Source organism: Lissotriton helveticus, chromosome 11 (assembly GCF_964261635.1).
Source record: "Lissotriton helveticus chromosome 11, aLisHel1.1, whole genome shotgun sequence".
In the NCBI taxonomy this organism is placed as follows: Eukaryota; Metazoa; Chordata; class Amphibia; order Caudata; family Salamandridae; genus Lissotriton; species Lissotriton helveticus.
This window is the reverse complement of record NC_136072.1, coordinates 1,202,623,895-1,202,637,394: the sequence shown is the minus strand read 5'-3', so window position 1 is coordinate 1,202,637,394 and position 13,500 is coordinate 1,202,623,895.

Genomic DNA, 13,500 nt, shown 5'->3' with positions numbered 1-13,500 from the left:
AATTTTGCCATGTTCTGTGTCCCTACGCCTCATCCATCATATGTTATGTGTGCATGATCAATATGCATATGTTATTCCCCATTTCTGATTAAAGACGCAATTACGGTTGTGTCCACCTCTAGTGTGCTATTTTCCAGTCCTCGTGAATACTACGAATATCAGGCCTATGTAAGCTATGTTGCCACGTTTCTCAGTGTGCACGTTATTCCATTATAAAGTCCCCGTTTCTAGGCCTCAAAAGGGCCCGGACCACAGATTCAGCTCCTGTCTCCTGAAAGCCTCGCTGAGGAGCGATACAGCCCCCACCTGTATCCTCGACCCTTCACTTACTTCCTGCCTTGCAGTGCCCGGTGCACCCCGGCTCTGCCTCTGAGTCTGCCAAAAGTATGTTATAGTTCCTGCTATCAGTTCAGTCCTCCTCCTCTGCATTCCTAAGCTACTGAACTGCATCAATAGTTTCCGTCATTGTCTAGCCTACTCGGCTCCACGTTAGAGAAATACTGTATTTAATGGTCATTTAATATTCTTCACGCACTACATGTAGAATAATGCATGGTCCAGTCTTAGAGTCAAGTTAGCTTTTCCCCTCATGACTTCTAGTTCATATCAACATGTTCCCTAAACATTAGATACCAGATAGGGTTAGGTACATGTCGCTCCGACCCTCCAGACTCTAGTCTCTGCTCCTAGCACAGAGTTCGTAGCCCCCAGCTTCTCCTAGTAACACGTCATTGCTAGTTTCCGCGCACCATTAGGTTAGAGGTCCCGGCTCCTTAGGTAGCCCCCTCCAATGTTTCCGCCCATTCATGACATATTCTGTTACGTTTTGCATCACATGTCTATGTATACTCCCAGTTACACCTACTTTCACCCTTATCTTTCGCGACTGCTACGCGTCACGCCTTCTACTCCACCCACTGTTACGCCTACTGCAATGTAATGCTATGTGTTTGCGCTATGTATATAAATGAATGTCTTGTTATTGAATGTTAGCGCGCTCATCCCAGACCTAGCCCCGGCAGCTGCCGGGCCTCTTTTCCCCTGTCATTCTGTTCCTATGCAGGTTGTCCTGAGCCTGTCCTTATGCTGTAATAAACCTGCAGAAACTCCTACTACCTCGAATCTTGACTCTTATTTATTGAGCTATCTGTTATTCATTCATTCATCCAAAAATAGGGTATTATTTATTTATTTACCACATAATGGCGCCCGAACAGGGACTTGCCCTTTCCCCACGCGTCGGTGAAGCCACGCCGACCCCCTGACCCTCTGCAGTCGTGACGGAACCATACCGTGCACTGGCAGATATTTCTGCTTCAAGTATCCCTCAGGCCCACGGAGGAGACGGAGGAGGCGGTCCAGCATCCGAACGAGACGGTGGAGGAACGCGGCGAGTCCCGACCAGAGCCCAAGCCGAGAGTCCAAGGTCCGAGGTATCCGGAGGTCCACCCGTAATTGAAGTCCGAAGTTCGTCGTCGTAGTCCAGTCCCGTCCGAGGCCTTCCGTTCCGTGCTGCCCGGTGAGTACCATTGCTGGGGTAGTGTCTAGACAGGGTCAGTCTAAATTGACTCCTGGTCCGTGGGTTGGTGGTACCCAAGCTCACAAACGAAGTGTTCACCTAGGTGGATACGGGTCTTGATGTGTTCCTTTATGGGACCGGTATGTTCCGTACTGTTATAGCAGTGCATCCAGTAACTCTAGTCTGTTCCGTTCTCGAGAATTCTGTTCTGTTTCTGTTTTCAGTATTTTCAGGTAGTATTCTGTTCGAACTGTTATTTATAATGTTGTTCAATGTATTTCCAATGTCGTGGTATGCCTGAATTGTTTTCCCAATTGTTATTGTTCTTCGTGTATTGTATTGTGTTCCGATTCAAGTTTAGAATGCCGCTCTTTTCCAAGTTACGTCAGTTAAGAACTAGAAAAGGTCTGCTGGAAGCAGCAGTTCCTGTTCCGCCTAGGGACAGTCCAGGTCACTTTATGTATCAGAAACATGGCATAAGCGCCATATTGTATCTAGATTTATGGGTAGAGTATACCAAACAGTTAGAAGAAAAGTATAGATGGCCCGTATCGGGTACATGGGATGCCGAATGTATCATGCGAGTAGAAGAAGCATTATGGAAAAAGAAAGCCAGACAGTCACAGAAAGATGCCATCGAGTTATGGCGTAAGGAAGCGCATAGAAGAACGGAAAAGGAAGTCAGAAAGTCAGAGTTAAGTAGAGAATCCCAAGAACGAGCCCAAGAAAGAGAATTAATCGAGATAGGTGAACAAGTCAAAACCGAACAGTCAGACAGACAGAGGCATGCCCTTATTAAGGGTATGTATCCTCTCCTTGCCGAAGGCTTGCTAAAAGCGACCCCAGAGGCATCCAGTAATTTCCCGCCACCATTAGTTCCGACCAAGCTACGTCACAAACCGACCGCAGCTGATATTTTTATTTCGTCCTATTTGGACGACACAGTTCCAGAATATGCAAATCCAGTTCGCGCTCCGCCAGTCCCTGTAAATCAGGCACTTCCCGTTCCTCCAGACACCGGAGTACCTGTTACGGTACCCCCGGGTCAGCCAGCCATACAAGTTCAGCCCACGTTACAATTACCGACCCTGCAAGCACGAAGAATGTCAGTCGACGATTCTAGTCTAGGGGCCGCAGGAGGAGGTCCTCCTCAAACCCCGCCGCCACACAAGCGTTTATCAGCACTCGAATTACATGCTCAAGCATCACAGCGTACTCCTAAAAGTAATAAGTCGGTTACAGAAATCAGACAAGCCCTTAACGAATGTGTTTATGATCCAGTTCCAGGCGAATATACTATGGTTTTATATTCCTTACGTGTAAGGAGAGTGACCGAGTATCTAGTCACCTTGCCGAATATGAAAGAAGATCTAGACAGAATATATCGTTTCATCCGTACAGGGGATGATCCAGAAAGTATTGGCGAGATTATGTCTCAAAGGAAAGCCGAGATTCAGCTCATGATATTAAAGTTCCTGATCAATTGTCTAATAAGAGAACAAGATTACCCGTCTAAAGATCCCGCCGAAATGAGAATCCTGACAAGGTGGAGTGATAATATAGCCGAGGGTAAGCACAAGACCATTAGTGCCATGGAAAGTATGTACAAGAAAATTCGTAAAGAAATAATAAGGTTACACGAACAGCGTAAAGCAGCACAAGTAAGCGAGAAAGAAAGTATCTCTGATCCTGAAGAGGAAGACGAGAATCCCGCCAGAATAGCGTATGTAGGAAAATCCAGATTTCCAGATCGCCATTTACGCCTAGAACCCAAGTCTATTTTTCATCATCCAGCACCAGAACGAGAGCCTCGCTCTCTAGAACAAGTATTTCAAGCTACCGATCACATTCTGAAATCACGAGTCGGTTATAGCGAGTTAAGTACCATCCATGAACAAGAACTAGCCCGATCAGCAGTCCGATGGATTACTGATTCTACCACTTTTCCAGACGAAATAGTGGCACAAATGTTTCTGAAACTGCCCCCAGCCGAGCAACGACTGGTGGGTATGTATCTGATCCAGCACCTTATTACTCTGTATGAGGGTCAACATTCTGATCCAGGTCCGTTACACGATATCCTGAACGAGTTACTCCAGTATAGATGGAGAGGTCTAGGTACCGATTTAATTAGTGTCATTCTAGAACAGCGTCACAAATATAGAACGTTTTTGAACCCGCATTTTGTTCATGTCTCACCCCCGGAAAGTAAACCATTTTACATAGACAGACAGAATCCGTTACGAGAAGTCCACCCAGTCCAAGGGGCGGGTGGCGAAATGCAACGAGTGTTTGTATACACTCCGATTTCAAAGATGGAACTCCTAGAGATGAAGAAATTAATTCCCTGTCATGACAAAGATCCAGCAGGGTTCCATAGAGAATTAAAAGACATGCTCCGTATGGGAGAATACACTTACCCAGATGTCATTAAAATGTTAAAGGTCCTGTTACCCGCAGGGGTGTATGAAAAGTTAAAGGAAAAAGAATGGGAGGTGGGAGAGAAAAAGATCGATTGGACAGCTCTAGAAGCTGAAGACAAGGCACGAGTACCAGGTACCGGTCTTGGAGATAAATGTAAAGAATTACCAGAATTATTGATTCAAGTTCTACCCAGATTATTGACAACTAGAAAAGAAGACTGGGATGCAATCTCAGCCTGTAAACAGAAACAAGATGAAGACATTAGTGATTTTTATTCTAGATTCGAGAAATGTTTCAGTATTAATAGCGGTCTCAAGACAAGTAGTGAGTCATACCCTCATCTTTTCGTTACCAAATTAGTCGAGAATTCAAGTCCACAAATTAAAAATCGAGTTTTGAAAGTCGAAAGCACCTGGCAAGCAAATACTCCGTCCCAGATGCTCCAGATGCTCCAGTATCACCAGAATAGAATCAGAGAAGAGCAAGAACACGAAAGAAAACGTATGAAAGACACGAAAATGAAAGTGCTAGTTGCACAATCTATTCCTCAAGACAGTCAGAAGAGGGGTCCGAATCAAGCCAGTCATCCTGCGGCTCCCGTTAAAGGGAACTGCAATTATTGTAAACAGCCAGGTCATTTTATAAACGAGTGTGCAGTTCTGAAACATAATATAGCTACTGGTAAGACTAAAGAAAGACCACGTCCGCCGAGACAAGAACAAGTTTCACAGATTCCTCAGTCACAGAATGCACAACAGACAGTTACAGTACCGCAGCCTATTGCTGCAACACAGCATGTTACATCACAGATGTACCAGTATGCACAGTCCGAGTATCCAGAGTACCAGTCATATTCATGAAACAGCCTAGAGAGGGAGGTAGGCTTGCCTCTCATCGAGATACCTGTAGACCAAGAAGGTCCCTATGTTCACAGCCAAGTATTAGGGAAAGACAGAAAATTTTTGATCGATACAGGGGCAAGTAGGACCACAATTAGTCATGCCGAAGTTCCAGGGGCTCCGCTCTCAGGCTCAAGAAATGTTTCCCTTGGATTTTCAGGAAAACCCATAGTTAATGAGATTTCAAAGCCAGTTACTCTAGAAGTAGGTCCATTGTCCCGTACTACTGACCTGTTACTTACTAAGTCATGTCCAGAAAATCTATTAGGCATTAAGACATTGAAAGAATTAGGTGCAGTTATTTGCTGTTCCCCAGAGGGAATACGTCTGTTCCTACGTGACTTCAAGGGTCACTATGTATTACGAGATTTTGATTCAAGATTGTCTAATGTTCCGCAGCATTTATGGGCGCAAGGTCCAACTGATGTAGGTTACATGCAAATCACACCCTATCGTGTGACTCTCAAGCCAGGTGTAGTGTTACCCCGAATCAGACAGTACAGATTGCCACCTGAGGCTGTAGCAGCCTTATCCAAAATTATTGACGAGCTCATGGCTCAAGGAGTAGTTGTAGAAACTGACTCCAATGTATGTAATTCTCCGATCATTCCAGTCATGAAACGTACTGATCCAAATGCACCCCCAGTATATCGATTAGTGATTGATTTACGAGAGCTTAATAAATGTATTATTCCTCAGTATCCAGTTGTCCCAGATATTTCTTCCCTGTTAACAGCCATTGATTCCGAAGCCATGTTTTTCACTGTTATTGACCTCAAGAATGCATTTTTTAGTGTTCCAATTCATCCAGACAGCCAGTTTCTTTTCGGATTTTGTTTAAATGGAAGGAGCTATATGTTTACACGCGCTCCTCAAGGTTTCACAGAAAGCCCTAGTATTTACAGTCAAGCACTCAAGAGACAACTAGACAACATTCACATGCCAACTGACACTGCCCTGCTCCAGTATGTCGATGATCTACTGATCACAGCCCGTTCTGAACGTGACTGCGAGCGAGCATCACTTACAGTTCTGTATTTTCTAGCCGAGATGGGACACAAAGTGTCACCTTCGAAGCTTCAATTCTGTGTCCAGCAAGTGGTATACTTAGGACACTTGCTGTCCAAGAGGGGTAGGCAGTTGACACCTGACCGTATCCAGTTAATAGCGAATCTTCCCCAGCCCAGAACCCAGAAGGAGGTACGTGCCTTTATCGGCCTTACTTCTTATTGTAGACAATGGATTCCCCAGTATGCATTTCTAGCCAAGCCACTGATACAGTTAACGACACAGGAGGCAGCCGTATCGACTGTCCTCCCTTGGACATCTGACCATACACTTAGTTTTAACGAGTTAAAGAAAGCCCTATGTCAAGCTCCAGTTCTAGCTACACCGAGCTACAGTAAGCCTTTTACACTTTTCGTTACAGAACGCGAAGGTACAGCATTATCTGTTCTCACACAAGATCAAGCAGGTCAATACAAGCCCTGTGCTTATTTTTCGAGCACATTAGATCCAGTCGCCCAGGCGTTGCCTGCGTGCCTCAAGTCAGTTGCAGCCACAGCACTAGCTATCAGACAAAGTGATTCCATAGTTTTAGGACACTCCCTGACAGTACAAGTTCCACATTCAGTAGAAGTTCTTTTAAACCGAACACAAACTCAGCACTTGACAATTGCACGTTTAACAGGTTATGAATTGACACTGTTCCAGCCACACATAGAAATTAGACGCTGCAACGTTCTGAATCCTGCTACACTGTTACCATCAGTTAGTTCAAATCCAGACCCACATGATTGTGTGGAAGTAGTTAACATTACGACAAAGCCAAGACAAGACCTGACAGATATTCCGTTACCAGATCCTGACCTGACACTTTATGTGGATGGTTCATGTATGAGAACTAGTACAGGAGAACTAGTCGCCGCGTATGCAGTGACTACTGACACTGAAGTTATTGAAACACACCGTATTGATACTCTGTCCGCTCAAGCAGCAGAGCTAGTTGCTCTGACACAAGCCTGTATACATGCCAAAAACCTGAAGGTTAATGTTTACACAGATTCACGTTACGCATTCGGAGTTGTACACGACTTCGGAGTGCTCTGGCAGGAGAGAGGTTTTATGACTTCTCATGGAACCAAGATTCAGCATGGTCTCCTTATTCAAGCCCTGTTAGACGCCATACATTTACCGACATCTATTGCTATCATGAAGTGCAAAGCACATACGAAAGTTACTGACATTATTTCCCAAGGTAATGATTTAGCAGACCGCACAGCCAAGCTTACAGCACAGACACCAGACATTCCAGTTAATCAGACACATACTCCAGATCTGATTACATGCATGACAGTTAAGGACCCTACTCAAGATGTCATAGATATCCAGTTACATGCTACCCCCGATGAAATCAAGAAATGGTCTGTACAAGGAGGGGTCCAGACAGATCAAGGATGGTTAACGAAGGGTAGAGCCACATGGTTTCTCCCCGATTCTATGGTTCAAGTCATTATCAATACCGCACATAGTCCAGCACATTTAGGAGAAAAAGCTATGTTAGACAGTATCCAGAACATTTGGTTCAACAAGCATTTACGAGCTGCAGCCAAGCAGAAAGTCCGTACCTGTATGATATGTTGTCAGTTTAATCCAGGTAAAAGTGTCCCGGTGGAACAAGGTGGTTTCCAGCCCCCTGACCACCCTTTTGAGGTCCTCCAGATGGATTATATTCAAATGGAGCGATGTCGAGGTTTCAAGTATGTCCTTGTAGTAGTATGCGCTTTGTCCAGGTGGACAGAAGCATATCCAGTCCCAGATTACACAGCCGCGACCACTGCCAAGCAGTTGGTTCGTGAGTTTTTCCCTAGATATGGACTCCCTAGAGTCGTATATTCTGACAACGGTCAGCCATTCTCATCCGAACTCATGAAACACGTTTCCCTGTTGTTAGGGTACCAGTGGAAGTTCCATTGCGTACGCCATCCAGAAGCAGCTGGACTAGTCGAGAGACATAATCAGACCCTGAAAATCCGTATTGCCAAAGTCTGTAAAGAAAAAGGTGTGGACTGGCTAGTAGCTCTGCCAGTCGCTCTGTTTTACATGCGCATGGTTGCACATTCCAGATCAGGTCTGTCCCCGTATGAGGTCGTATTCGGCCGCCCCCCTAACATGTGGGGTACTCCTAGACCCCGAAGTATTACCGATGTTTCATGTAATATGCTGACAGATTACCTAGCTTCCTTGATGTCTGCCCTCAACTCATGTCGTTCACAGGTTGCCGCCGCATTTCCAGACAATACCGAGGTGGCACCGCACGAGATCGTTCCAGGATCCTTGGTGATGATCCGCAATTTTGACAGATCAAGTCCGCTGGAACCACGTTGGAAAGAGCCACGTCAGGTCCTCTTGACCACCCGAACTGCCGTCAAGTTAGAAGGCAGGAAGGGGTGGGTCCACCTTTCTCATGTAAAACTTTTCAAAGGACCAACGCCAGTCTTCAAAGACATTGCCAAGAACATTTCCCAGGATTCCAAGGATTGCCAGAACATTGTTTTAAAGGACTGTCCCGCACCAGACTTTATTACAACCCCTCCCTTGTTAGAGAAAACTCCGCAACAGGAGTATAAGCAAAAGCTCAGGTCTAATAAGTCAGCCAGTTTGATTGTATAAGTCCTCCCCTAGGTGAAACGGTTAGATTGTTTCTGACATGTATAAAATAGACCCCCATAGTGAGAGAGTCAGTCGAAGTTCACTACAATGTATCGTTTTTCTGAGTTTCATATTATTTCTCAGCATAATGATTTCCTGCACCAGTTATGCTTTCTATCTGTGTTTTCCAGTTCCTCATGTAAATATGTCTGCTCATGCTACAGTAGAGCACACGTTTAGTGATCTGCCTCCTCACGAATATTCATACCGCCTCGCAATGCGTAATAACACATTCATCCGTATGTTACATTATTCACACCAGACCAGCAATGCCACTAATTGTTGGGTGTGTGGTCGACTCCCCCCTTTCCAGACACCGAAGGGAGTTCTGCCACTCTTTCCTTATCCATTCTCACACAATGGTTCATGTGGAGCATGGTCCACGCTAACGTCATCCTCAACAGATATGTCTTTTCTTAACAGTACATGTTTCCCAGACAAGCAAGGTTTCCCCCACAGAACAGGTTTAGATCTAGAAAATGAAGTATATAATATAGGAAATTATTCGTCGAATTTCATGGTCCTGAATGTTCAGTCTGATACTACTCCAGACTCACCTGCTATTTCAGTACTACCAGTCAAAGGCGAATTATGTGTCCGTAGTTATGGTTCTGTACATATAGGTCATAGTGAATGTACTACTGTTATCAAGTATAGTGACAGTAGGAAATTTATTTTTATAGCTTCACGTCATTCTTATTTTGTTTGTGGTCAAACTGCATATGTCCGTCTGCCCCTCGATTGGGAGGGAACCTGTTACATTGCCTTCCTACTGCCACCTGTTTTTCTAGCCCCACCTGACTATCATAGGAATTCTTTCTTAGTACACACTAGACACAAGAGAAATCTCCCGATTGTCGATTATACTGAAACCGCCGCAGAGCAATTCATTGATATAGATAAAGGTGTTTTCCCTTATTTAGGTACAGTTGTAAATAGTAAGCTTATCCGTAGGTTAACAAGAACCCTTGAAGCAGTAGTAGATGAGACTGCCTCCACTCTAGGTAACTTAACTGAAGAACAATCCTTTATGAGAATTGTCGTTTTACAGAATCGTCTCGTCCTTGACGTCATACTGGCCGATAGGGGCGGGGCCTGTAGAATTCTCGGATCCAGTTGTTGCATTTTCATTCCAAATAACGCGCCGTCTGTTTATTCAGCTATAACCAGACTCCATAAAATCGCCCATCTGTTACACCAAGATCCAGGCACCTGGACATGGTCCGGTTGGTTCCGGAATGTAATTTCCGCATGGGGATGGAAAGTCCTGTCCTTTCTAGGTATTGCAGTAGCGATCATATTTAGCTGCTGCCTCTGTATACAATGTGGCCCTGCGATTTGCAGCATGTGTGCTACCCCTTGTATTCCTCGTCCCAAGCCCCGTTCTAAATCCCGTTCCAAGACAATTCGAGACGAGCAAATGGTACTGTATGAAATGATAGACGGTATCATGAATATTGATGTTTCCTGATGGAAACGTAGTGACAAGGAGGGAATGTGGAAAAGTAAATTTTGCCATGTTCTGTGTCCCTACGCCTCATCCATCATATGTTATGTGTGCATGATCAATATGCATATGTTATTCCCCATTTCTGATTAAAGACGCAATTACGGTTGTGTCCACCTCTAGTGTGCTATTTTCCAGTCCTCGTGAATACTACGAATATCAGGCCTATGTAAGCTATGTTGCCACGTTTCTCAGTGTGCACGTTATTCCATTATAAAGTCCCCGTTTCTAGGCCTCAAAAGGGCCCGGACCACAGATTCAGCTCCTGTCTCCTGAAAGCCTCGCTGAGGAGCGATACAGCCCCCACCTGTATCCTCGACCCTTCACTTACTTCCTGCCTTGCAGTGCCCGGTGCACCCCGGCTCTGCCTCTGAGTCTGCCAAAAGTATGTTATAGTTCCTGCTATCAGTTCAGTCCTCCTCCTCTGCATTCCTAAGCTACTGAACTGCATCAATAGTTTCCGTCATTGTCTAGCCTACTCGGCTCCACGTTAGAGAAATACTGTATTTAATGGTCATTTAATATTCTTCACGCACTACATGTAGAATAATGCATGGTCCAGTCTTAGAGTCAAGTTAGCTTTTCCCCTCATGACTTCTAGTTCATATCAACATGTTCCCTAAACATTAGATACCAGATAGGGTTAGGTACATGTCGCTCCGACCCTCCAGACTCTAGTCTCTGCTCCTAGCACAGAGTTCGTAGCCCCCAGCTTCTCCTAGTAACACGTCATTGCTAGTTTCCGCGCACCATTAGGTTAGAGGTCCCGGCTCCTTAGGTAGCCCCCTCCAATGTTTCCGCCCATTCATGACATATTCTGTTACGTTTTGCATCACATGTCTATGTATACTCCCAGTTACACCTACTTTCACCCTTATCTTTCGCGACTGCTACGCGTCACGCCTTCTACTCCACCCACTGTTACGCCTACTGCAATGTAATGCTATGTGTTTGCGCTATGTATATAAATGAATGTCTTGTTATTGAATGTTAGCGCGCTCATCCCAGACCTAGCCCCGGCAGCTGCCGGGCCTCTTTTCCCCTGTCATTCTGTTCCTATGCAGGTTGTCCTGATCCTGTCCTTATGCTGTAATAAACCTGCAGAAACTCCTACTACCTCGAATCTTGACTCTTATTTATTGAGCTATCTGTTATTCATTCATTCATCCAAAAATAGGGTATTATTTATTTATTTACCACAGACTCCTAGTAACGACCAGGAACTGCAGCTTGATGTAATAATTTCAATGCTTTTGCATTTGACTTGTGAGGGACATCTAGTAACAACTAGTTGAACTGCAGCTCTTCTGTAGAATTATTTTGATATTGGATACTCTAATATCCACTGCCCACTGCTAATCTCGACCCATAATGCTTTGCAGGGCCTTTGGTTGGAATTGCATTTTTGCCCATAACTGTGCTTGGGTTGGTTCTAAGAGGATGGGACCACCACCGAATCATTCAGCAAGATGTGCTCTTTGCTTTCAAGGCATCTGCTTGGTTCTCTCCCTGGGTTAGGGAGGATCCCAAAATCATCACCTCTCTCACTGCTTGCTAAATTTTCATTTTTTTACTTTTGTGAAATGACTATATGCATTTTAGCAAGTAAAGAAAGATACTTCTTTTACCAATAGTATATGAGGTTTCTGTTTTATTAATCGGGAGTCTGATGGAGTGAAGTTGCGGAATTCCCAGAGTTTTTGTTCAACTTCGTGGAATTCTGCGTAGTAGTACTCCGCCAACTACGCCCACCCTTACGCACTATGTATAAAATCTCATAAATGCGTGAGGGAGGCATTGCACAGAACACCCAGAAGTACCTATGAGATGCAGCACTGTAGGGCACTTTATAAACAAGCATTAACGAAAAGGAAAATGCACTTAAGAGAGGCTGCCTGGGTAACATTACAACAGGCAAGTGACGGTAATGATGAAAGAACCTTCTGGAAGTCCATTAATTCATCCCAGTGGAGCACAGATGAGGCCCCTAAAATTGAACTTGCAATCCTAGAAGAAGAATGGATTAATCATTTTTCAAATATCTATACTCTACCCTCCCTGACAAACTCACAGGCCCAAGGACATCTTAATAACGGCATATCAAACTTCCTTCAAACTGCGTCTATTTCCCCGTTCTCGTTGGACGAAGTCATCAATGCGATACAATCAAGTAAAAGCAGCAAAGGGCCAGCTGCCGATGATATCCCTGTAGATTTGTACAAAAGTAACAATGCCCTCTGCGGACCGCTATTGATTATGGCTTTGAGGGCCATATATACACTGTAGGCTTCCTGTCAACATGGAAAGAGTCGATCATTGTGCCCATTTATAAAAAGGGAGACCGCCTTAATCCGACATGTTGTAGGCCAATCTCCCTGATCGACTCTCTAGCCAAAATAGCAGGACGCATAATCTTAGCGAGGCTGCAGAATTGGCAGAATCCCATCAGAAACTCTGATCTTCAATATGGTTTCCGTAGTGGGATAGGCACAATAGAACAAAGTCTTAATCTAAACATATTTCTTGGGAAGTATGTTAAGATGAGCAAGAGGATGCTTTTTTTAAGCATTTGTGAACCTCTCATCAGCTTTTGATTGTGTGATACACAAAAAACTTTGGTCAAAATTGAAAGTTATGGGGGTATGTATGTATCCTGATTATTAGTATTTTGAGTCTTCTACACCGGGTGGAGAGCCAAGGGTAGGATTGGTGCCAGAGGAGAATGCACAGAAGCTTTCATCGTGGATAGAGGCGTCGGGCAGGGATGTGTCCTCGCCTCCTTCCTGTTCTCACTATATATTAACAGGGTGGGGGATGCGTTGGCGGCAGTCGTAAACGATCGCCCACAGATAGGTACATGCCCTGTCTTTGCCCTCCTCTACGCCGACGACGCAGTCCTAATAGCCCGCACCCCACTGGCCTTAGTCATTGCTGACCGGCTTTGCAAATTATCTGAAGGAACTGGGCCTCCATGTGAATCAATCAAAAACCTACATCATGAAGTGTGTGAAGAAAACCACAAAATGCAGGGATATATCAATAGCTGGGTTCACTGACTCCTTTACGTATCTAGGGGTCTTATGCGACAAAGCTAGTTCAGGGAACAACGCAATTGAAAACAGACAGAATTTATTCAGTAAGGCATGTTGGGCTCTCAGACGCTTTGCAACACGGCTGGGCTCAAATCCCCTCAGACGATGCTGAAGATTTATCAACCAAAGTGCTTTAGTATAGCATTATATGGGGCAAGTATATGGGGATATAAGAAATGTGAAGGCCATAGAAAATGATTCCTTTAGATATCTCCTAGCTATCCCCAAAAGTACGTCCGTATATGTATCCCATACTGAACTTGGCACTCTCTTTGTCGAAGATATGATTAAGTTAGAACCAATACTCTTGTGGCATAAAATCTAGACTTCTGATCACACAGAACTCAA